Below are 23,231 nucleotides of genomic sequence, written 5' to 3' on the forward strand. Positions count from 1 at the left end.
GAGATGGCGGGCGCCTGTAGTCCCAGCTACTCGGGAGGCTGAGGCAGGAGAATGGCGTAAACCTGGGAGGCGGAGCTTGCAGTGAGCCGAGATGCGCCACTGCACTCCAGCCTGGGCGACAGAGCTAGACTCCGTCTCCAAAAAAATAAAAATAAAAAAAAAAGGCAATATATGGAATATTATATGCCTCCTTTAACAGTTCTACACAAACCCAAACCTAATATCCTCACATGCACTGTGGCACCTTGTGGGAATAAGCCCTGAAGAGGGTCAACTGACAACCTCCCGGATCAAGTGTTACCACAAACTAGTTGTGTGATTTCAGGCAGGTTACTGAAGTTTTCTACATACCAGTTTATTCATCTATACAATTTAAGGGTTGGACTACGTGATCTCTAAACAGCTTTCCAGTGCTAACGCTTTGCCACTTTCCCATTCTCCACTCTTCTGGTCTTTGTGGACATACCCTACAACCCCTAAGAATCATGACAGAACTTCTATGAGTTAGAAGACAAAGGAGCGGAATAACCCACAAAACAATCCTCAGTTTTTTTTAGTGGGACAAAGTTTCCTCAAAAGCTCCCTGGAATGTCAGATTATAGGGAACCTCAATAAAATATTAATTGAGTACTAATGATGTGCAAAGACTGTTATACACAGAAGGAAAAAATAAGAGATAGCTCAAGGAATTTCTATTTGGGTAGGAGAAGTTAAAAACAGCACATCAATGGCCCATATTTGGTAGGCCCTACAAACCTCCTGCAAAGTTCTACAGTTGTTTAAAGAAGGAGAAAGGTTGGGGTGGTTGGGAAAAGGGATATCAGAAAGAGTTTCCTAGAGCAAGCTTTTGGCATGGCTCTGAATGGGGGGAAATGATGGCATGATGTTGCCAGGCAGAACTGGAGGAAGGGAAGAGAGGACAGAACACAGCAAACTTCTAGGAGAAAGGGCAGCGTAAAGAAGGGCTGCAGGAAGGCAGGCACATGGAAGGTGGCAGATGAATAATGAGCAGCCTATCTTAGCTGGAACCAAGAAAATGCAAAGGGGAATGGACAATGGGTGGAGGTATGGAAAGATGGTGTAGTATTTCCAGAAAGCTAAGGTGAAGAGATAATAGAGACAGGAGGAATGGGTGAATAGGACCAAGTGGATGGTGGGTGGAGGCTTTTGTGAATTCATTCCTTTAGATGAAGAATACCGAGTACCGACTATGTACTGGATATTCAGTAATAAAACAGACATGACTTCTGCTCTCAACGTGTCTACTGTCAAGTGACCACAAAGACTTAAGAGGAAGTGAATGGTAAGGAAAGTGAGGCAGCAGGTCTAACTCACTTCAAAATAAAATGGATAAAAGAAAGGAAGAGTTTTTGCAAAGAGAGCAAAAGGTTAGCCTTCTTTAAGGACACAAAAACGTATGTGTGTGTGTGTGTGTGTGTGTGTGTGTGTGTATTCATTAAAATAAGGAGGTATCAGAGGAAGAGCTTGAATAAATAAGTTAACAAGGGCAAATAAGCAGAACAAGGTATCAGAAGAGAACAGTAATGGATTCTCCTAAACCTCTGATGGTGGTATAAACTGACACGACTGTATGGAAAGATAATCTCTAAAAATATCTATCAAAAACATCAAAAACGGCCAGGTGCAGTGGCTCACGCCTATAATCCCAGCACTTTGAGAGGCTGAGGTGAGGGGATCACTTGAGGCCAGGAGTTCGAGACCTGCCTGGTCAACATGGTGAAACCCCATCTCTACTAAAAATACAAAAAAATTAGCCCAGCATGGTGGTGCACGCCTATAATCCCCGCTGCTTGGGGTTGCTGAGGAAGGAGAATCACTTGAACCCGGGAGGCGGAGGTTGCAGTGAGCACAGATCGTGCCACGGCACTCCAGCCTGGGTGACAGAGCAAGATGCTCAAAAATAACAACAACAACAACAAAAAAAAAACACCCAAAACAAAACAACAACAAAAAATACTGTTTTACTGTAAATTATAAATGTATAAGAAAATAAAACATAGTAAAACATCTATATTTAGTGTATTATCATTTAAAACATTTAAAACATGAAGAATCGGTCAGGCGCGGTGGCTTATGCCTGTAATCCCAGCACTCTGGGAGGCCGAGGCAGGTAGATCACTAAGTCAGGAGTTAAAGACCAGCCTGGCCAAGATGGTGAAACCCCGTCTCTACTAAAAATACAAAAATTTGTCAGTCGCAGTGGTAGGCTCCTGTAATCCCAGCTACTTGGGAGGCTGAGGCAGGAGAATCACTTGAACTCGCAGAGGCAGAGGTTGCAGTGAGCCATGATCCAGCCTGGGCGACAGAGTGAGACTCTGTCTTAAAAACAAAAACAAACAAACAAACAAAAACATGAAGAATTGAAACTGTATTTATCTGTAAACTTATCTAGAATAGTCTAAACAGTACTTACCTTCTTCTCATCTATCACATAACTCACAATACAGAGTAAGAATATTTTCTATGCCTTGGAGAATTATCATATTCCATATTCCTTTCTAAGTTTAGATCAGTTTCCACTGTTTTCACATAACCTTTGCACCTTCAACACTATGAAATGTCTCCAAGAGGAAGTTTTGTACCAGTGTCACTTCCTCTGGGATATCTTCATTCTTTTTCTCACAACCACTCCCCTCATTCGTTTCAAAAAATTCAGTTTCACTAGACTCCTCTGGCTTCATATCTGGAGTCTGTCACACCTGGCAGTGTTACCATTCCCATGGTTAGCTGTTTCTTCCATAACTCCATTTACTTTGGCTTCAGTTTCACTTCCAGCATTATTACCTCTTTTCTTTTCTTTACTTTACTTTCATTCTTTATCAGTCCATTCACTTTTTCAATTGTCCACTTTTTGAAAATGTCATATAGGTTTACCTCTGAGAGGCAAAGCAACAACGCAACTACATGCTTTGCTGTCTGTGCATGAACTGACTAAAAGATGCCTATGGGCTAATCACTGACAGACTTTGAAAGAAATGATGCAATTGGTCACTGACCATAATTTGCACTTGCTATTTGCACAGCGATTTGTGGATTGATGAGCTAGCAGCAAAGTCTGTACTTTATGCAATTACTCACAGTTAATATATCTTGGCAAATGAAATTTGAACTACATTGTTGGGAGCTGGTTTTATTTAATTAAACTATAGTAACTGAAATAGTGCATGCAGAGAATCATGCAAAGCTAGTGCTAACTGTACTCTCCCAAATGGCCAAAATAGTTGTTCAAGGGTGTTTATTTCAAAACTGTATTCATAAAACAAACAAAAAAACTAGGAACAATCTAAGCTCATTTTAAGGAAGATATCTTTAAAAAGATAAACATTTTAAGTTTAAGAAACATACACAAGAAAAAACCCACCACATACATACACAAAACAAACTAAGATATAGCAATAGGAGCTAGAAACAGCTGATGATGAACCCCTTGAATCTTCTTGGTCAAGTAAGAAGCATCTTGGTGGGAGTGTGGAAGGAATAGACAGGGCTTAGGGCATCCCATGTGAAAGATGGCAATAAACCAGTGGGGACAATGAAGACTAAGTCAACGAGGAAAGAGTAAAAAGACCCTCAAGCTCTGGGAGCTCAGCTTAATCTGAAATCACGGAATATAACAAACTTGAATGGCCTGAAATTCTAGGAGTAGAAGTGGGAAAATGGGGGGAAAAAAAAGATGATATGCCCTGGAAGAGGGAAAGGTGGCGAAAACAGAATACAAAAGGGGTAAGAGAATTAAGGCATGGGTGGAATGGCTAAAAGGGGCAGGACCAGTTGGATATGGGTATTTGAGTAGGAGAACTAGATGCACAGGAAAACTACTATGGAAAGACTAGGTGGTAAGCAAGCATTTAAATGGTAATCATTGGTTTAAAATACACATGGTTTATATACAGCCCTTTATCCTTTGGTTAAGTAGCTGAAGACACATGCTGACTTTTAAAAATCCCCTCTTCATTGTTAAAAAGAAGTTCTTGATTTATCTTTTGTAAGATTAAAAATAGCATAGAACTGAAACAAAAGTATGATGATAGAAATGATCATTTCTCATTTACAGTCACATCCATAAAAGAGGAAATTCAGAATATTTACTACTCTGTTGCAGAACACCTAATCAGAATGATTTTTATTTTTATTTTTTTTTATTTTTATTTTTTTTTTGAGACGCTCTGTCGCCCAGGCTGGAGTGCTGTGGCCGGATCTCAGCTCACTGCAAGCTCTGCCTCCCGGGTTCACGCCATTCTCCTGCCTCAGCCTCCCGGGTAGCTGGGACTACAGGCGCCGCCACCTCGCCCGGCTAGTTTTTTGTATTTTTTAGTAGAGACGGGGTTTCACTGTGTTAGCCAGGATGGTCTCGATCTCCTGACCTCGTGATCCGCCCGTCTCGGCCTCCCAAAGTGCTGGGATTACAGGCTTGAGCCACCGCGCCCGGCCCAGAATGATTTTTAGTAGGAAATTCCCCTTCAACAGTTTTCAGAGCTGTGAAATCTAATTTAGTTTGAATTTTCTTGTCAAAGTAGTTGAATTCATCAATGTCATAATCTACCATCCATTTTAATCTCCATAACAGTTTAGGTATTTTTCAAATTTTAATATTTTCTAAGAAGCCATAGAAAAACACCTTATCTTAGAAAACAAGAAACTGGGAGACAGAAAGTAAAAGCAAAGATTTTGGAATATTTGGAGTTTCCTGCTTCTTTAGTTAACTAAATCACTAGTTCTTAGACATTTAGTGAGTCAAAAGAAATACTCAAAAAAAAATTTTTTTTCCTCACCGACTTCCTCAAATACAATGGCATTAATATCATGTGTATTATTCTTTCCGTATCGGGCATTCATTGAAATATGAGTGTCTACAGTGTGCAGTCCCTGTACTAAAGACCAGAGATACAAAGAAAACAACTCCTACCCTTACAGAGAAACAAAGAAGTTGGGCGCGGGGAGCATTAAAATAAATGATTGCAATGGACTTCGGTTGAAACATGTAAAAAATGCTAACATACTAACAACACAGTGGAGAACAGAAAAGAAGAAAAGGGTTTCAAAAGGCTTTACAAAAAGAGATTTGGGGCCGGGCGCGGTGGCTCAAGCCTGTAATCCCAGCACTTTGGGAGGCCGAGACGGGCGGATCACAAGGTCAGGAGATCGAGACCATCCTGGCTAACACAGTGAAACCCCGTCTCTACTAAAAAATACAAAAAACTAGCCGGGCGAGGTGGCGGCGCCTGTAGTCCCAGCTACCCGGGAGGCTGAGGCAGGAGAATGGCGTAAACCCGGGAGGCAGAGCTTACAGTGAGCCGAGATCGCGCCACTGCACTCCAGCCTGGGCGACAGAGCTAGACTCCGTCTCAAAAAAAAAAAAAAAAAGAGATTTGGAAAAAAAGGGACTTTTCCCTCTATCAGTAAACAAAGGTTTGAGTATCTGCAAGATGCAATGTATTTAGATTCTGTGGGGAAATACCAAAAAAAAAAAATTAATCTGTAGCGAAGTCCTAATGTCAGAGTTTATAAATCTAATAAAGGCAACAACAACTCTGGAATGATGTCACAGGCTGATAATTATGACATAGTTAGAAACAACCTAAGAAATGACATAGTGGTGACCATATATGCATGGTGCTTCATGCAAAACCACAGAGGTAGGGAAGACAGCACCAGCCTGGGAAGGAGAAAATAACAATAACAATCATGGCTGTCACTTCTCTAGTAATTCCTACGTGCCGGGCATTTTTCTAAGAGTTTTATATTAAATCATTTAATCCCCACTATAACATCACAAGATAGATTATGATTAACACAGTTTAAGGAAGGTGAGCTATGGAGGTTAGTAACTTGCCAAGGACAGGGGGTTAATAAGCATCCATGGCAAGATTTGAACATAGGCAGGCAGGGTGTAAAGGAAGCAGGTAGGAGTGGGAAGGGAAGTGGCTGGAGGGAGAAGGGAGGGGACAAAAGGGTCCTGAGGCAGCCTGGGGGCGATCAGTGGAGTGTGTTCAGGCACTGAAATATGAAAGTGACAGGACTGGATTTACAAATCCCAGAACAATCCCTTTGGATCATTGTGGAAGGCTATGTTATGAGTCCAGTGGGAAATAAGGCCTTGGACTTGCAGCACCGTGTTTCTCTAGGTCTTTCCTCACCCCTAGTTACTGCAGCTCTTACCATGCTCCATAAGATTTGTCTGTCTCTGACCAGACTGTGAGTTCCCGAGAGGCATGGACTTATTTACTCAATCCTGTGTTTTCCATGTCTAGCACGGTGCCTTGCACAAAGTAAACATTGAACAAATAATCGTTAACCTTGAACATCAGCAAGCTGTGATTTAATTAAACATAATTGGGGAGAAACCTTAAATCCCCTAATTTTCCTCATCTAAGCTGACAAAGTCAGTTTATTAAGTGACATTTGTGTCTGCTTTACATAAAGGATACCTACAACAAATATACAAACAAAATTTTTTTTAGGAAATGGTAGATTGCTGGATGTGGTATTCCAATGTGACGGATGGTATGAAAATGCCATTTGAAATGAATTAGCTGACTACATTGCCTATCAGTCCTCTGACCTTTGACCAAAATTGCGTGCTTTCTGAAAAAGAACTGTGAGGATTCAGACCAGCATGGTGCTGGGAGTCTTCAAGGGATTTTGTTTGCTGGAGGATGGGGATTCGATCCTATTGAGTAAATCCAGTGCCAAGAAACTTCTACTAGAGATTCAAAGGGAGACTCAAAGACAATACATTCCTGAAGAACTTTTGAGCATTACAAAAGCTCAAAGCAGAGGTTAGAATCTTCTAAAAAAGTTGCTAAGTCCACTCAAGCAGTTGTTCATGCATGCTTGGTCTCTTATGCACTCAGTATCATTTTAGTTACGCTAGACTTATCTGAAGAAGATCCTCTCAAATTGCAGTGAAACTTGATGTGAAGCCACTTACAACATAACTAGTCACATGAAAATCAGGAAAAGAGACATCAAGCACTGAACAAGCACATCACATAGCGACAAATCTCACAATCTCTCAGTGAAACACTAAAACTGAAGAAATTGACATCTGTCTGGTAGAAAGAACTTCAAGTTCAAAATGACTTTGGTTCAAATCCCACCTTTCGATTCATGTATTCAGCATTGAACAAATATTTCTTGAGACCCTACTATATCTCAAGCACTGACCTAGTACGAGAGATACACTTGTGCACAAAAGAACTGCAGAGGTCTCAGGCAGCTTGCATTCTTCTGACTTCTAGACAACCAGCAGCTGTGAAAGTAGGGAATGTTTCAAATCCTCACTAAGCCTCATTTTTAAATCTATGAAGCGGTGATAATAGCCACCTTACAAAGTTGGCAGGAGCCTTCGGCGGAATGTACCAAACATGCCTAGATTGGTGCCGGGGGCACAGGGTTACTGAATAAATGGTGGTTCCTACTAGAAATATCCAATCACTGAAAGGACTGGGCCACTACAGATTCTTCCAAAGGGACAGTACAACTTTACCAACGTTTGTCAACTGTAGGACAGCCTAGTTCCTATTTTCTTAAATGCCATAAACCAGTGCATTAACATTTTTCCTCTTTTTGTTTTAGTTCTACAGCAATCTGTTTTCAACAGTAGCTGAAGACCATGCAGGAGAAAGGAATCTGAGAAGAAATACAACATATTATTTTGCAGGAAATGATGGTACTAGACATTTTAGTTACAGGTATACAGTGGCCAAGCAGCCCATGCTACTGAAAAGGGAATCCATATAAACACCAATTTGTATTAATATATTAGAGACTTCTATAGATTCATATCTATCTGCACTTTTAATATATTGCAGCCTTAGACTGATCCAAGCATTTTGGGTACAAGTAGCTGTGAAAAATCCTAAAACAAATGCCATGAAACATATTATCTGCACCTCCGGGAGTTTATACTAAGGTTAAGAAAGCACGTACAAATATTTAGATACAAATACAAACATCTAAATATACATTACAGTACTATGTATAAGAAAAAACAGACATACACATAATATCCAAGAGTAGGAAAATAGCTAAAGAAAACATAGACCATTTATATAACTGGCTGTTATACAGCCGTTAACAGTGATGATTTAGAAGAATATTTAATTGACATGGATAAATGACACATTATTGGGTACAAAGAACAGATTGTAAAACAGAATGGGTAATATGGTCCCAATTTTTGGTTATACATAAATCTACAGTTGATGGATGGGCTTACAAGTTATTTTGTCATCTTCTTAGTGTTTATATTTATTTTCCAAAGTTTCTCCAATGGACCCATGTACTTTTGGAATCAGTACACAGGACAACCACAGGGCTAGTATGGGTATTAGTGACCCAGAGTAAACTCTTCCTCATTCTGGCATTTCAGGGGTTCTCAGCATAACAGTAAGCTCCTTCTCTGCCTATTTACCTTAAGCAAACTCCAATAAACAAATTCTGCCTGAATACTCAAAGCTCTATGAAATCTACCTAATCTCTCATTCTTAAATGTAAATGAACCACCATGATTCACCAGTCATTTGAGGTAAGCCTACAACAAAAGTCTAAGATCAACACAGAAGGGTAAAGGGGAGAGGGGAAGAGAAAAAAATTAGAAATAAAAAGACATCTTATTAAGTCTGTTCAATGGGATTCAAAAAGACATATACAAAACTTCACATCAAAGAGTCCTAATATCCAAAATAATAAATCATAGAAGAAAGCTCATACTGATTCACATCATTGCAAAATTCCAGGACAACAACAGTAAAAAGATTTTCAGGTGAAAGGCCACGCTCACTTCATAAACTAGGCTGTAAGGATGGTAAGATTAGAGTTCGTCTCTCCTTGGAGGTTTAGAAGAACTCAGTGGTAAAGGTATCTGGGCCTAGAAAAATCTGTGTAAGAAGTTTATTCATTTGTGGTTCAATCTCTTCATGGGTTACAGAATTACTTAAGATTTTCTAATTGTTCTTGAGTCATTTTGATAAGTTGTATTTTTTCTTGTAGTTTTTCGTTTCACCTACATTTTCAAACATATTGTTATAAAGTTGTTTATAATAACCCTTTGTTATACTTTCAATGTCTGGAGCACCTCTATTTGTGTTTTTTTCATTCCTGATATTATTTGTACTGCCGCCCTATTTTTGTCTGTTTTCTGCTTAATCAGGCTAACCAGGAGTAATCTTATCTTCTCTTTTGTATGCTTATTGTTATTTTATTAATTTCTGGTCTTACTCTTATCTTTCTTTCTTTCCATATCTAGGCTTAATGTTCTGGGTTTGGGTTTTTTGTTTGTTTTTTTCTTACTGTTAATATGGATGCTTAGATTATAGCTTTTCAGACTTTTCTTTTAATATTACTATTATTCTAACTTGTAAACCCCTTAAGACATCATTGTTTTAGAAGTTCATTTAAACTTACCAAATATTTACCATTTTCTTTATGCATTTTTTTCTTCTCAGCTTTCATCTGGAATCATCAGCCTAAAGTACATCTTTTAGATTTTTCCTGATGGCAGACTCTCTCAGTATTCGTTAGTCTGTACATGTCTTTGGTTTGCTCTTGTTTTTGAAAGATATTTCTCCTGGATATACAAATTCCAGTTTGGCAATTATTTTCTTTTGGCACAGTGATGATATCATGACACTACCTTATGCTTTAATCATCACCACTGAGAATCCAGTCATCAGAATATCATACGTTTGAAGTGAATCTGTCTTATTTTCTCCAATACCTTTAAACTTTTTTATTTTCAACTTTATGTTCTACAATGTTATTCTGTTGTCAACATATATTTATTTTATCTATTCTGCTTAAGATTCAATAAGCTACATGAATCTAAAGATTGGTGTCTTTCACGAGTTCCTGAATTGTCATCTCTTCAAATAGTGTTCAAAATAAGAAATAAGGCAAGATAGATAATAGTAACAGAAAACAGTATATTATTTTTAAAAAGATCAAGAAAGCTAAAAAAATAAAATTTCTAGAAATGAAAAATAAAATGAATAAAATGAACTCAATGTTTTAAGAGCAAAAGAGACATGGTAGAAGACACTAAAGATTAAATATTAATGCCTGACTATGTGATGCCTGGGAACATCTAATATGATAATTGCCTTAGAGCAGAATGCCCTATATCCTCATAATTACGTCAGCCTTGGCAATTATGAGAATAGTAATATTTATTATCTCATTAACAGGTCTCAAGTTTCACAGAAATCACTATAGGAGTATCTATCAACTTACAGCCAGCATAGGCTGAAAATGACAATGATAGAAAGAAGGGGAAGTAGTAAAGAAGTAATGGAAGAGTTATTTTATAAACTTTTGTTTGTTTTTTGTTTGGTTGGTTGGTTTTTTTTTTTTGAGACGGAGTCTCACCCTGTCATCCAGGCTGGAATACAGTGGCAAGAGCTCACTGCAACCTCCACCTCCCAGGTTCAAATGATTCTCCTGCCTCAGCCTCCCAAGTGGCTGGGACTACAGGCATGCGCCACCATGCCCAGCTAATTTTTGTATTTTTAGTAGAGACGGGGTTTCGCCACGTTGGCCAGTCTGGCTTCAAACTCCTGACCCCAGGCAATCCGCCCACCTCAGCCTCCCAAAGTCTGGCCTTTATAAACTTTTAAGCAATTTATTAAACTACACACACACACACACAATGACAACAGGAACCCCAAATAAGCTAGAAAACTCACTCTGGTTCTTGGTGGACAAGGGCATTTATTACCAAACCACTGCTTGTAAAGATTGACAAGGAGCAATCAGTAGGCTAATGGCAACGTAACAGAGGGGAACCCTACTGGTTTCCTTTGGCTCTGCACAGATCCACACATAAGGTAGTACTTGTCACTACCTGTTCAAGCCCAGCTGCTAAAGCACGTCTAGGACCTCCCTGTGTGAGTTCTAAGCAAGCTAAGATCACAAGCACCTTCCCTAAAAAGGGATTCCTGCTTCTACGGATAAAAAGAATCACTGCCCTATGGATTCCAGTACTGCACTTTCCAAAAACATAAAAGGAAGAATATTGGCTTAAAAATGAGTAATGTTAAGACAGGAGTCCACAAAAACATGCTTCAAAGACATATCACAGCAATTTTGTTTGACTTTCCAAGAATCCACCATCAACCCATTTTTTTACAATAATGATTAACGAAATTGCTGGACGCATGCCATCATGTCAAACAGTACTTGCTTCTAATTTGTGTCAGTGTCATTAATCTCGTGCATTTAAAAAAACACCAAGTTCTTTTATTATTTGGTAAGTGGGGAAAATCGGTAGCAAGCTGAGTTTAATAGATTTTATCTATGTAGATTCTAATTGTGAAGAGAACAATAAGATTTTATCTCAGTGGATTCTAATTGTGAATAAAGAGAACAATAAGATTTTATCTAAGTGGATTCTAATTGTGAATAAAGAGAACAGTATTCATATAAAAAAATAAAAAATAAAAAAACACACTCGGCTGGGCGTGGTGTCTCACGCCTGTAATCCCAGCACTCTGGGAGGCTGAGGCGGGCAGATCACCTGAGGTCAGGTGTTCAAAACCAGTCTGACCAACGTGGTGAAACCCTGTCTCTACTAAAAATACAAAAAATTAACCAGGCATGGCGGCAGGTGCCTGTGATCCCAGCTACTAGGGAGGCTGAGGCAGGAGAATCGCTTGAACCCAGGAGGCAGAGGTTGCAGTGAGCTGAGATCACGCCATTGCACTCCAGCCTGGGCAGCAAAAACAAAACTCCGTCTCAAAAAAAAAAAAAGAAAGAAAGAAAACCACACACTCTTTTGTGCTTTTTGTCACATCTTTCTTTTAAAAGAACAGAAGACAAGAGAAATAAAGTCAGAGAAGGTTGAGAAGTTTTACGATTACGACACGAAATAGAAATCCTTAAGTGGTCCCCATATGTCACTTAGGGGCTCTGGGCCTTTAACCTTTCTTTAAATGAAAAATTAAGACAAGAACACAATCCCCTAAATCTAATATAATGTTAGGAGTCACTGGTAATAGAAAATGCAGCTCAAAACAATTATTTTAAATTATGAGAACACATGGACACATGGGGGAACAACACACACTGGGCCTGTCAGGGGTGCGGGGAGGGAGAGCATCAGGAAGAACAGCTAACGGATGCTGGGCTTAACATCTGGGTGATAGGATGATCTGTGCCGCAAACCACCATGGCACATGTTCACCTATGAAACCAACCTGCACATTCTGCACATGAACCCCTGAATTTAAAATAGAAGTTGAAGAAAAAAAATAAAAATAAAAATAAACAATTATTTTAGATAAACACAGTATAGATTTGGTTGGACTAGTATCTTGGGCAAATAAAACTATCAGATTCTTCTCTAAACTAAGATTAGTAATCCAGAAAAGGTATTTTAGTACCTCTGATATTTAAGCAAAGAAACATTACATCATTTCTCTTTTTAATTAATTATCCTGATAAATAAGCATTTGAAGAACAGACTCAAAGAAAACTCCTATCAGTAACTCATGGGAGCTGGTAATGACAATTGACAACATAAGTTTTTTTAGAAGGAAAGGTTAAAATGAAATACCAAATTAAAAGAATGGCTTAAGAAAGCAGGAATGACTCCTATTTTACCAGTTAAACTGTAAGTAAATTACACATTAAAATTCCAGCCATATTCAATTAAAAACATAAGTTTGGTGAAATTGTGACCATAATCACAAGGGACTAGTAACTCTCAATGGCTTCATATCTGAATTAAGACATGTATTACTTTTGGAGCTTTGTGATCTTGAGAAAGTTACATTATTTATGTCCCTTTATCAATAAAAATAAAGAGTTGGACTAAATATTTTCTGTGGTTCCTAATAAATGTAAAATGTCTACAAATTTACTTCTCTCTGGAAACTAATTATAACTTTATTTGGATAAACCCTGACCCTACATCCTGTACCCTCTTCTCTTTAAGACTATTACCTTGGCTGGGCGCGATGACTCACGCCTGTAATCCCAGCTCTTTGGGAGGCCAAGGCGGGTAGATCACGAGGTCAGGAGTTCAAGAACAGCCTGGCCAACATGGTGAAACCCCATCTCTACTAAAAATACAAAAAAAAAAATTAGCCAGACATGGTGGCACACACCTGCAATCCTAGCTACTCAGGGGGCTGAGGCAGGAGAACTGCTTGAACCCGGGAGGCAGAGGTTGCAGTGGGCTGAGATCATGCCACTGCACTCCAGCGTTGGTGACAGAGTGAGACTCTATCTCAGAAAAAAAAAACAAAAAACTATTACCTCAAATATGTACGTGCATAAAATTCTTGGTTGAACACAGGCTATTAGAATGAGAAGCTTGTCTTGAGAAGCTCCTGAAACACCAGCCCAGGAGCCTCACTTCCCCAGTTAAAGCAGAAAAGTGGTCAGAATCTCACCTGCACCAGGCCCTTTATATTTGAATTCTTTCCTGGGTTTCTGCAAGCCCTTTAGACAGCTGATATTTCTAGGGCAATTATTCTCCTCTCCTATCATGCTCATTCATTTTTGTTTCAGTAAGTACCAAACATTTTCAAAGAAAATATAACCAGCACCTATAACTTCTGCCTCAGTGGGCAAATCACTTCTTTACTAATATCTCACCAAGTGCTTTCACAGGTCATTTCTCTCTGAAGTTAAAGGTCAAAGAATAAAACATCCACCTCACAGTATAAAGTAATGGTTTCATTGAGCTTTGATGTTGACCTTCACTCCATGACTTGTAGACCGTCATTGAATCTTAAGACACAAGCATCTCATCAATAAGGAGAGTGACAGAAAACACTTCAACTGCACAGCAGAATCACTCTTCAAAAGGCTAATGGGTCCCTCCTCGGATACACCTGTAGCCACTGGAACTTCTATTTAGATTCACAAATAGTTAACCCCCAGAAGTAATCACAGAATTATTAAATATCCACTCTTCTGTTCTTGGTCCGATGGGTTTAACTGTCTCCTGTCTTCAGTAGGACTGTCACTGTAGCAAAATGCTGGTTTTGTGGCTTTTCTTTATCTATGGTACTGATTTACTTCGGCATCTTAAGAAAAGCAATCTATTGAGAAAAAACATCTTGAGGAAAGTGCTTAGTAAACAAAATTTCTATCTCGTCTGATAACAAAATTAAATGGCAAATGGAGCAAGTGTTTAAACGTATAAAATAAAATCACCAGAAGAAAAGATGAGCAAATATTTTTACAATTTTGCTTTACGTGTATGACACAAAATCCAAAAATTATAATGGAAAAGTTGATACATTTGAGTTCATAAAAATGGAAAATTCCTGTAAAGTCAAAAAAAAAAAAAAAGAAATCCACCACATTGGGATGGGGGAACTAGGATAAGACATTTTCGGTATATGACAATAGATAACAGGGTATAAAAATCAAGTAGAAAAAAAAAACCCCAATTTTAAAAAATACCAAAAGTAATAAACCAACTATTTAAAGAAAATAGCTAATAAAAATATAAAACATTCACTTTCATTAAAAAAATCAAAGAACTAAAAATCAATGAGTCCCTTTTCTACCCAACAAAATGAACAAACATTAAAAAGACTGATGATCACCAGTGCTGACAAGCACGTGAGGAGAAATAGACTCTTTCACACTGTCTTCACAGAAGTGTAAGTTCCTTTCTAAAAGGTCATTTCAAGGAATCTATCTAAATTCAAAGTGTGCATATTTACCACTCTTGCAATTCCATTTCTATTATCTGCTAGAAATATTCACATAAGCACACAAAGATATGCACACAGAGATATTTATTGTAACAGTGTTTGGAACTGCAAAAACTTGCAAATAACCTAAATTTCTGTTTATAAATAATGGAGCAAATACAATACAATGTGGTAAATACAAACAACACAAAATACTATCCAATTACTTTAAAGTTATGTAGATCCATCACTGGAGTACTTGCTCTTAAAGCCTTCAAGTTGGTCACACAAACCAAGATGGCTCCCTGCGCACATGAGGAAGCATGCTTGCCTTTCTCCTTCTCCCACATTTTATGCCTAAATCATTCCCAAGGTAAAGTGCACATCTGGCCAGCTTCATTCTGAGGTAATAACCTGGTTGTTCATCACTTCATTGGAGAAAGGGAGATGTCTGAAAACTAATCCACACATATGGTGCAGCGGAGGCATGGGTGGTGTGATGTCGCCTTTGGGAAATGCACAGAGTTCAGGCACAACGGTTTATGTAAGTCTACTTCTAATTTGCAGGGTGGAGAAATTGACTTTTGATTATACACACTAGTTTTATGGTTATAGAATATTAAGAAATCTGTAAGGAAAAAAAAAACAAGTCAAGAGAACCTAAAAGCCTGGAACATCCCGTAGGGGCAGAAAGTAAGGAAGTACCAAACACATACAAACACACACACGTCAAAGGGTCACAGAAATTAACTGCCAATTGGCCATGGCTGGAACAAGTTGAGCAAAAACATGGAAAACAGAGTACCAGGTTATAATTCAAAGTATAAAATAGACATTAATGACATTAATGACTCCATACTGAAAAAGACTGAATAAATAAATATAAGGGGGAGAACAAATTTCCAATTCAGAAGAATTTCAAATAATGTATGCAGATACTCCACCATCAAGGAGGTGGAATGTAACTCTCTACCCTTTAAGGTGACTTCCTTCCAAAGGTACAGTATGGGAAGGGACAAAAAAGAGTATATTTACAGCAAAGAAACCTGAAAAAGACTACCTCAGCTGGGTAGTCAAGGTTAACATCATCAATGACAAGACATATTAATAGCAGATACTCTTGAAATGATGTGTTAAGAATGGCACTTTACCATCTGTCATGTGCTTCCCAAAAATACATCAATCAAGTATAATCATGAGAAAAACATCAGACAAATCCCAGTTGAAGGACATTCCACAAAATACATGACTCATACTCTTTAAAACTGTCAAGGTCATCAAAAACAAGGAAAGTCTGAGGCGCTTCACCAAGAAAAGCCTAAGTAAACCTGACAACTCAATGTAATGTGGTATTCCTGGATGGGGTACTGGAACAAAAAAACAAAAAAAGACACTAGGGAAAAAACAAGTAATTCTGAATAAAGTATGGACTTTAGTTAATAATCATGTATCAGTGTTGATTCATGAGCTGTAACAAATGTACCTTACTAATGTAAGATGTCAATGACAGAGGAATTGGGTATGGAGTATATGGAACTCTGCAAAGCTTCACAGCTTTTCTGTAACTCTAAAACTAGTTTCAAACAGTATGTTTATTGAAAGGAAAAAGAGAAAAGAGACAGGCATGAATCCATATTATTCTACCAAAAAAATTCTATTTCATTTTTTAAAATTTTTGATCTTTTTTTTCTTTTTCTTTTTTTTTTTTCTGAGAGATGGGCTGTCACTCTGTCGCCCAGACTGGAGTGCTGTGGCGTGATCTTGGCTCACTGCAACCTCCACCTTCCAGGCACAGGTGATCTTCCCACCTCAGCCTCTCAAGTAGCTGGGACTACAGGCGCATGCCACCATGCCCAGCCAATTCTCTGGACTTTTGGTAGAGACTGTGGTTTCATCATGTTGCCAAGGCTGTTCTTGAACTCCTGAGCTCAAGCAATTCACCCACCTCAGTTTTCCAGAATTCTGGGATTACAGGCGTGAGCCACCCAGCCTGGCCTTATTTTATTTTTTTATTGTTTTAAATGCATTTACACACTCAAACCCATAAATGTATATAACTGAGAAATGATTCTATATGCAATCTTTGTTTCATCTTTTTGCATGTAATGCTATTTTTTAAACATTTTCTTATCAATAAATCTTCTAAAATATACATATTTTAATTTAGGTAGATCTACAGGCTGGGACATGGAAATATGTAAATCATAAACAGAATTAAGTTAAAAAGGCAAACTGAACTTTCACTTTATACATTTCATCAATGTATGATTTTTTAAAATCAACAATGTGCAGACAGTGCTTTCACATCCTTTCCCTGCCTGTGATGGACACTGTGGTCAGGTGCCTCGACTCCCCTTCAGAGATAAAGGCACCACTGCTCCTCTGGCTGCTGGGAGTGGTCCCCTATAGGGAGTGTCTCAGCAAAAGACAGCTACTTTGCCCAAAGTCTCTCCTTCTTCCTGGGGCAGCTTGCTCCCTCCTGGACCACTCTAGAGGGTCTCAGACTAGTTTAAGAAGATCCATAGAATGGGCATAGCCTCCAATGAGCATCACATCCACTGAGCACTGCAGCTCACCTTCACCCTCTGCACAGCCCTATTTTCCTGCCTTGCCTTCCACAGGTGCAGAGCCTCCAATAAGCATCACACCCAATGAGCATTGCAGCTCACATTCATCCCCTGTACAACCCTAATTCCTCGTCTCGCCTTTCACGGGTGCTGATCTCAAGAACATACTCCAGTGAAATCCCAGGCATGCTCGTTTCCATCTAATAGTCTGTTTCCCAAAAAACCCAAGTTGTGTTACTGCCTTTCTTTTGATCTGCCAACTCAGAGAAATAAGTTTGACTACTACATTTCCCAGGCTCCCAGACTCCAAGCATCAGGCCAGGATAAGTCAACAGGAAAGAGAACATTGGAGGGTGGGAGGAAGGGAGCAATCTGAATGTGTCTACCTTGTCCTCCCTGCTCCAGGTGGGACCCCTGCAGTGGCTGCAGCTCCCCAGGGTCCCAGCTGCTACAGCAAAGTCCTAGCTCCCAAGCTCTTTTCTTTTGCCCTTCCTGCTCTCCAGGTGGTAGTGGCTTCCTTCTGTTACTCTTCTCAGGGTTGCCTAAGGGCCCCACCATTCCCTGTTTGACCATTAGCTCTTCTAACACTTTTAGCATTTGTTTCCTATATTAAATTCTTTCGACTAAGCTACTGAGTATGAGCTTTGTTTTTCTAATTGGACTTTGACTAACAGTAAATAATCACAGCAAGACAGATAAATACATGGATGGATGGATAGACAGACAGACAGACAGACACACATCCCAAAGCACAATCTAAACTAAATTTAATCTAGGCAAAGAATGCTCCATTTTGAGGGTTATCTTCTTTTCTAATTCTCAAATCTCTTTGATGCAAAAACTTATTTTAATTAGATCTTTCTTCAGTTGGTTTTTAAAAAAAAAAAGAAAAATTGTCCCCCAATCCTAAAAACAGTTGGTCTATTTTGCAGCAACTATCAAGAAAGGTATATCGTTAAGTAAAAGTAGTATTAAATTACTTTAGAAAAGAATTATAAAGTTTAGTTCAGCTCATAAGATAGGAAAGGGAGGAAAGCAGTTTTATTAATGGTGCAGAACAGCTCTTTCTGCCCTCAGGCAGAGGACCCAACAGATGGACCGAAAGGAGAAGCCTCATGAATCTTATCCAAAAAACATAGTTTTTCCTGCCTAGGCAAGTATCTTGCCTACGCAGATAGTAGGTCAGAGACGAAAAACAAAGTGTGGAAAGAACATAATGTGCAGTTAAGTTTCTGTCATTTATTTGCTGTTTTTATCTGAAATAATTTTTGGAACATAGTCATTCGGGCACCTTGTGTTTATCCTTGAAAGATGGGCTCAGTAGAAACAAACAAAGAGACAACTAAACAAAGGATTTCTAGTAATTCTTCCTGCGGACAGGAAATGGGAGATATAAACCACCACTTAATTTCTGTAAAGGCCTAGTATTTACTCAATCACAATTACAGTGACAACTTAAAGACAGAATTTTAAAATTGGTAATGGAAGGGAATGTGTAGGCCCGGGGCCCGGGGCTGGAGGCACACAAAGGCTCCAGCTTATTTTCCAGCTGCCTCCTGGACCTCACTACCTGGATGGCCCACAGGTACTGAAAACTCCATGTTTTCAATACCACACTCATTAGCCTCGTCCACCATTGACCCTGTGGCTAAAGACAGGAAATTTTTCAATTTGAGACTGATTGCAGGGTTCCAGTTGGCCAGCATTCACAGGAATGAAGACAGACACAGAGATGGTATGTCTAAGAAACTTCAAAAGGTGTAGACCACCTGATTGAAGCATTTCTGATTTATTTTATATTTTTTCATTATATTTCTGTCCTCCTACAAGGGAAAGTCATGATTATACTAACTGAGCTAAAATGTTTATTAGCAGATGCCCAGTCATCTTATCACATCTTAAAATCCTAGTAGGATGTCTCCTGGTATTACATCATGTTGATCACGTGGACATGCTGGCTGGAGCTCTCCAGCTGACACAGAGCAGGGTTCTGTGCTGTCTTCACGCAAAGTGGAATTTGACAATCACTGCGCCATGCCTTGGGACATCCTGAATGCCAGCATAAACACATCCTCTAACCCTGGGACACCACTTTCCGCTCCCACTGGGAATCCAGAATGACCTCCACTGACAGCAGCACTCCTACATCAATGCTGTCTGTTACGAGAAACAGCTCCATTGGTTTTTAAAGATTTTCCCCTTCCTGGTGCTCTTGCACACACTCTTTTTTGCAGCCTGCAGCAACTTTTGGCTTCACTACCCCAGTACCAGATCCAGGCTTGAGCATTTTGTGGCCATCTTTACAAGTGCTTTGATTCTCCATGGACCACCCGTGTCCTGTCAGAAACAGTGGCCAAGCAGTCAGTGACGCCTCTGAAACTCTCCCAGTTCAAGATTTTGCTTTTGTCCTCAGGGTGTTCAACTGATATAGATTCCAGCAAGCAGTCATTGTCCTACCCGCAGCCGGGTTTGGAGTCAGCTGGTATAGAAAGCCCAACTTCCAGTGGCCTGGACAAGAAGGAGGGGCAATAGACCACAGCCATCTTTGAAAAAGTGAGAAGATTCCGCATGCGCGTGGAACAGGACATCATTTGTAGCGTGTATCTGAAGCAGATAACAGTCAAAGTCATTTTGTTCGTGCTCATCATAACTTATGTTCCGTATTTTTTAACCTACGTCACTCTTTAAATTGACTGTTCAGTTGACATGCAGGCTTTTACAGAATATAAGCCTACCAGTGTGTCTATTCCTTCACAGAAATCTTGAAGCTTCTGGCTTAATTTTATGCCATTTTGGATATACTCTACAGTCTGACCTCCTCCTACAGGCTGTGGTGGATGCTGAGGAGTTCCCTGAAGCAATATTCCTTTGAGGTGTTAAGAGAAAAAAGCAACTATAGTGACATCCCTGATGTCAAGAATGACTTTGCCTTCATCCTTCATCTGGCTAATCAGTATGATCCTTTTTATTCCAGACGCTTCTCCATACTCCTATCAGAGGTCAGTGAGAACAAACTGAAACAGATCAAGCTCAATACCGAATGGACAGTTGAGAAACTGAAACATTAGCTTGTGGAAAATGCCCAAGACAAGATAGAACTGCATCTATGTTCAACGGTCTTCCAGACAAATGGAGGTGCTAGGCCTGGAGCAGATCCCGGAGGTGCAGCTGCCCTCTACCGTCTCACAGCTGATTAACCTCAAGGAGCTTCATGTGGACCATTCATCTTTGGTAGTAGACCATCCTGCACTGGTTTTTTGGAGCAGAATTTTAAAATCCTCTGCTTGAAGCATCCTGAAATGGGAAAAATCCCATGCTCGGTATTTCACCTGAAGAATCTGAGGGAACCTTTTCTCTCCCACACAGGGAGGCTGTGTTCTCCCTGAACAGTGGAGTACTATGCAGTTAGAGGGCTTTCGGGACTGAAAAAAATCCAAGGACCCTCTACTTGAAGGGCAGCCTCTCCCGGATCCCACGGGTCATTGCAGACCTCCTGCCTTCACTGCAGAAATTGTCCCTTGATAATGATGGATGCAAACTGGCTGTGCTGAATGACTTGAAAACCATGGTCAATAAGAAAAGTCCAGAAATGATCAGCCGTGACCTGGAACACATTCCATACTCCATTTTCAGCCTGAATAATTTGCACGAGTTAGACCTAAAGGAAAATAACCTTAATACTGTGGAAGAGATCATTAGCTGTCAGCATCTTCAGAATCTTTCCTGCTTAAAGTTAACAGCACAATAACATTACTTATATTCCTGGATGAATTTGGGGCATTATCTAACCTAGAGCAGTTCTTTTGGGGTCTTATTAATATTGAGAATCTGCCCTTGCAGATTTTCCTATGCAGCAAACTACATTATTTGAATCTAAGCTATAACCACGTGACCTTCATTCCAGAAGAAATCCAGTATCTGAGTAATTTGCAGTACCGTGCTGTGACCAGCAATAGTGAGATGCTACCAGATGGGCTGTTTCAGTGCAAAAAGCTGCAATGTTTACCTTTGGGGGAAAATAGCTTGATGAATTTGTCCCCTCATGTGGGTGAGCTGTCAAACCTTACTCATCTGGAGCTCATTGGAAATTACCTGGAAACACTTACTCCTGAACTAGAAGGATATCAGTCCCTAAAACAGAGTGGTCTGATTGTTGAAGAGAATTTGCTCAGTACTCTTCCTCTTCCTGTAACAGAATATTTATAGATGTAGTTAGACAAATGTTGACCTAATGAAGAGACCCATGTTTCAAAATCATTTTTAAAAGTATGCTCCAGGGCTTTAAACAAGAAGTAAAATTTTCTAAGTTAATAAAGATGAAAAATGGGTGACTATTATGAAAAAAATTAGTAATTGATACATGAGTTTATAATTAGAAAGGGAACACAATTTTAGAAATGTGTTACCTCTTCATGTATATATTTAGGCTTAAATCAACTTAATCATATTCAATAATCATTTGGATAAGGAATCTTAAAATAATATTTATAAGAACATTGATACCTTAACCCTTTTAATTTGTCTTCTGGTAAATGTTTCTTGAACAAGTACTGTGTACATTTTCATCATTGTTAATTGGAGAACTATCAAGGTATTTTTTTAAAACTATAATATCACAATTTTTACATGCTATCCAAGATAAGATTTTAAGATGCTAAAATGTTCCACACCATCTATATTGTCAATATGAAAGTGACTAGCCGTGTGCCATTGCACAGCAGTACGGATGTGGCAAGTGTGATTGAGGAACTAAACTTTTTGCTTCATTAAACTTTAATTAAATAAATTTTTAATTTAAATAGCCACATGTAGCTAGTGGTTCTCATCTTGGAGTGAACACATCTATGAACTCAAAATCTGGCAGGAAAAAGAAAAGTTACAAAGTGGTCAATTAACAACAACAACAACAAAAAAGACATGTGCTCTTTTTTTTTCAGGCTCCCTTTGATTAGCTAGTGCCACTAAAGTTATTATAAAATAACTTCTCCAAAAGTAAATCAGACCTTGTCCTGTCACTAAGAACAAAAACAAAAAAGAAACCAAACAGAAAAATATTTCAGTGATTTTCAATGGCTTTCAATTGCTCTTTTTTTTTTTCTTTCTTTGAGACACAGTCTCGCTCTGTCACCCAGGCTGGAGTGCAGTGGCGCCATCTCGGCTCACTGCAACCTCCACCTCCCGGGTTCAAGCAATTCTAGTGCCTCAGTCTCCCGAGTAGCTGGGATTATAGGTGTGTGCCACTATGACAGGCTAATTCTTGTATTTTTGGTAGACATGGGGTTTCACCATGTTGCCTAGGCTGGTCTTGAACTCTTGGCTCAAGTGATCCGCCTGCCTCGGCCTCCCAAAATGTTGGGATTACAGGCGTGAGTCACTGTGCCCGGCCTCCAATTGCTCTTAAAACAAAAACCGGCTAGGTGCAGTGGCTCACACTTGTAATCCCAGCACTTTGGGAGGCCGAGGCGGGTGGATCACGAGGTCGGGAGTTCGAGACCAGCCTGGCCAACTCAGTGAAACCCCGTCTCTACTAAAAATACAAAAATTAACCGGGCGTGGTGGCGGACACCTGTAATCCCAGCTACTTGGGAAGCTGAGGCAGGAGAATCGCTTGAACCTGGGAGGCAGAGGTGGCAGTGAGCCAAGATGGCACCACTGCACTACAGCCTGGGTGACAGAGCGAGACTCCGTCTCAAAAAACAACAACAACAAAAATCCTGCCTGGAGATGGCTCTGGCAACATTTCCCAGCTCATCCCCATTACACTCCACTCATCACTGCACACCAGCCATCCTGGCCTCCTCCGAGCTCTGGGATGGGCCATGTCATCTCCTCTCCCACAGCCTTTTCCCTGCTGCTGCCTTATCTCATAATCCTCTTCTGCTTGCCTGTTGCTTCCTAAGAAATGCCTTCTCAGACCTCCTGGACAAGGCTAATTCCCCCCTCACTATTCCCTCTCTAACCCATACACAGCTTCTGGGCTGCAATTATTTCA

At 39.6% G+C, this 23,231-nt stretch overlaps 1 protein-coding gene and 1 pseudogene across 1 annotated transcript in view; one reads left to right on the forward strand and one right to left on the reverse strand.

Annotated features, from left to right (window-relative positions):
• ENPP1 (ectonucleotide pyrophosphatase/phosphodiesterase 1) overlaps positions 1–23,231 on the reverse strand; it is an 82,972-nt gene that overhangs the window by 42,729 nt on the left and 17,012 nt on the right. The window lies entirely within an intron of this gene.
• LOC105526224 lies at positions 19,045–21,466 on the forward strand (annotated as a pseudogene).

This window comes from Colobus angolensis, unplaced genomic scaffold, assembly GCF_000951035.1.
Source record: "Colobus angolensis palliatus isolate OR3802 unplaced genomic scaffold, Cang.pa_1.0 Scaffold58, whole genome shotgun sequence".
NCBI lineage: Eukaryota > Metazoa > Chordata > Mammalia > Primates > Cercopithecidae > Colobus > Colobus angolensis.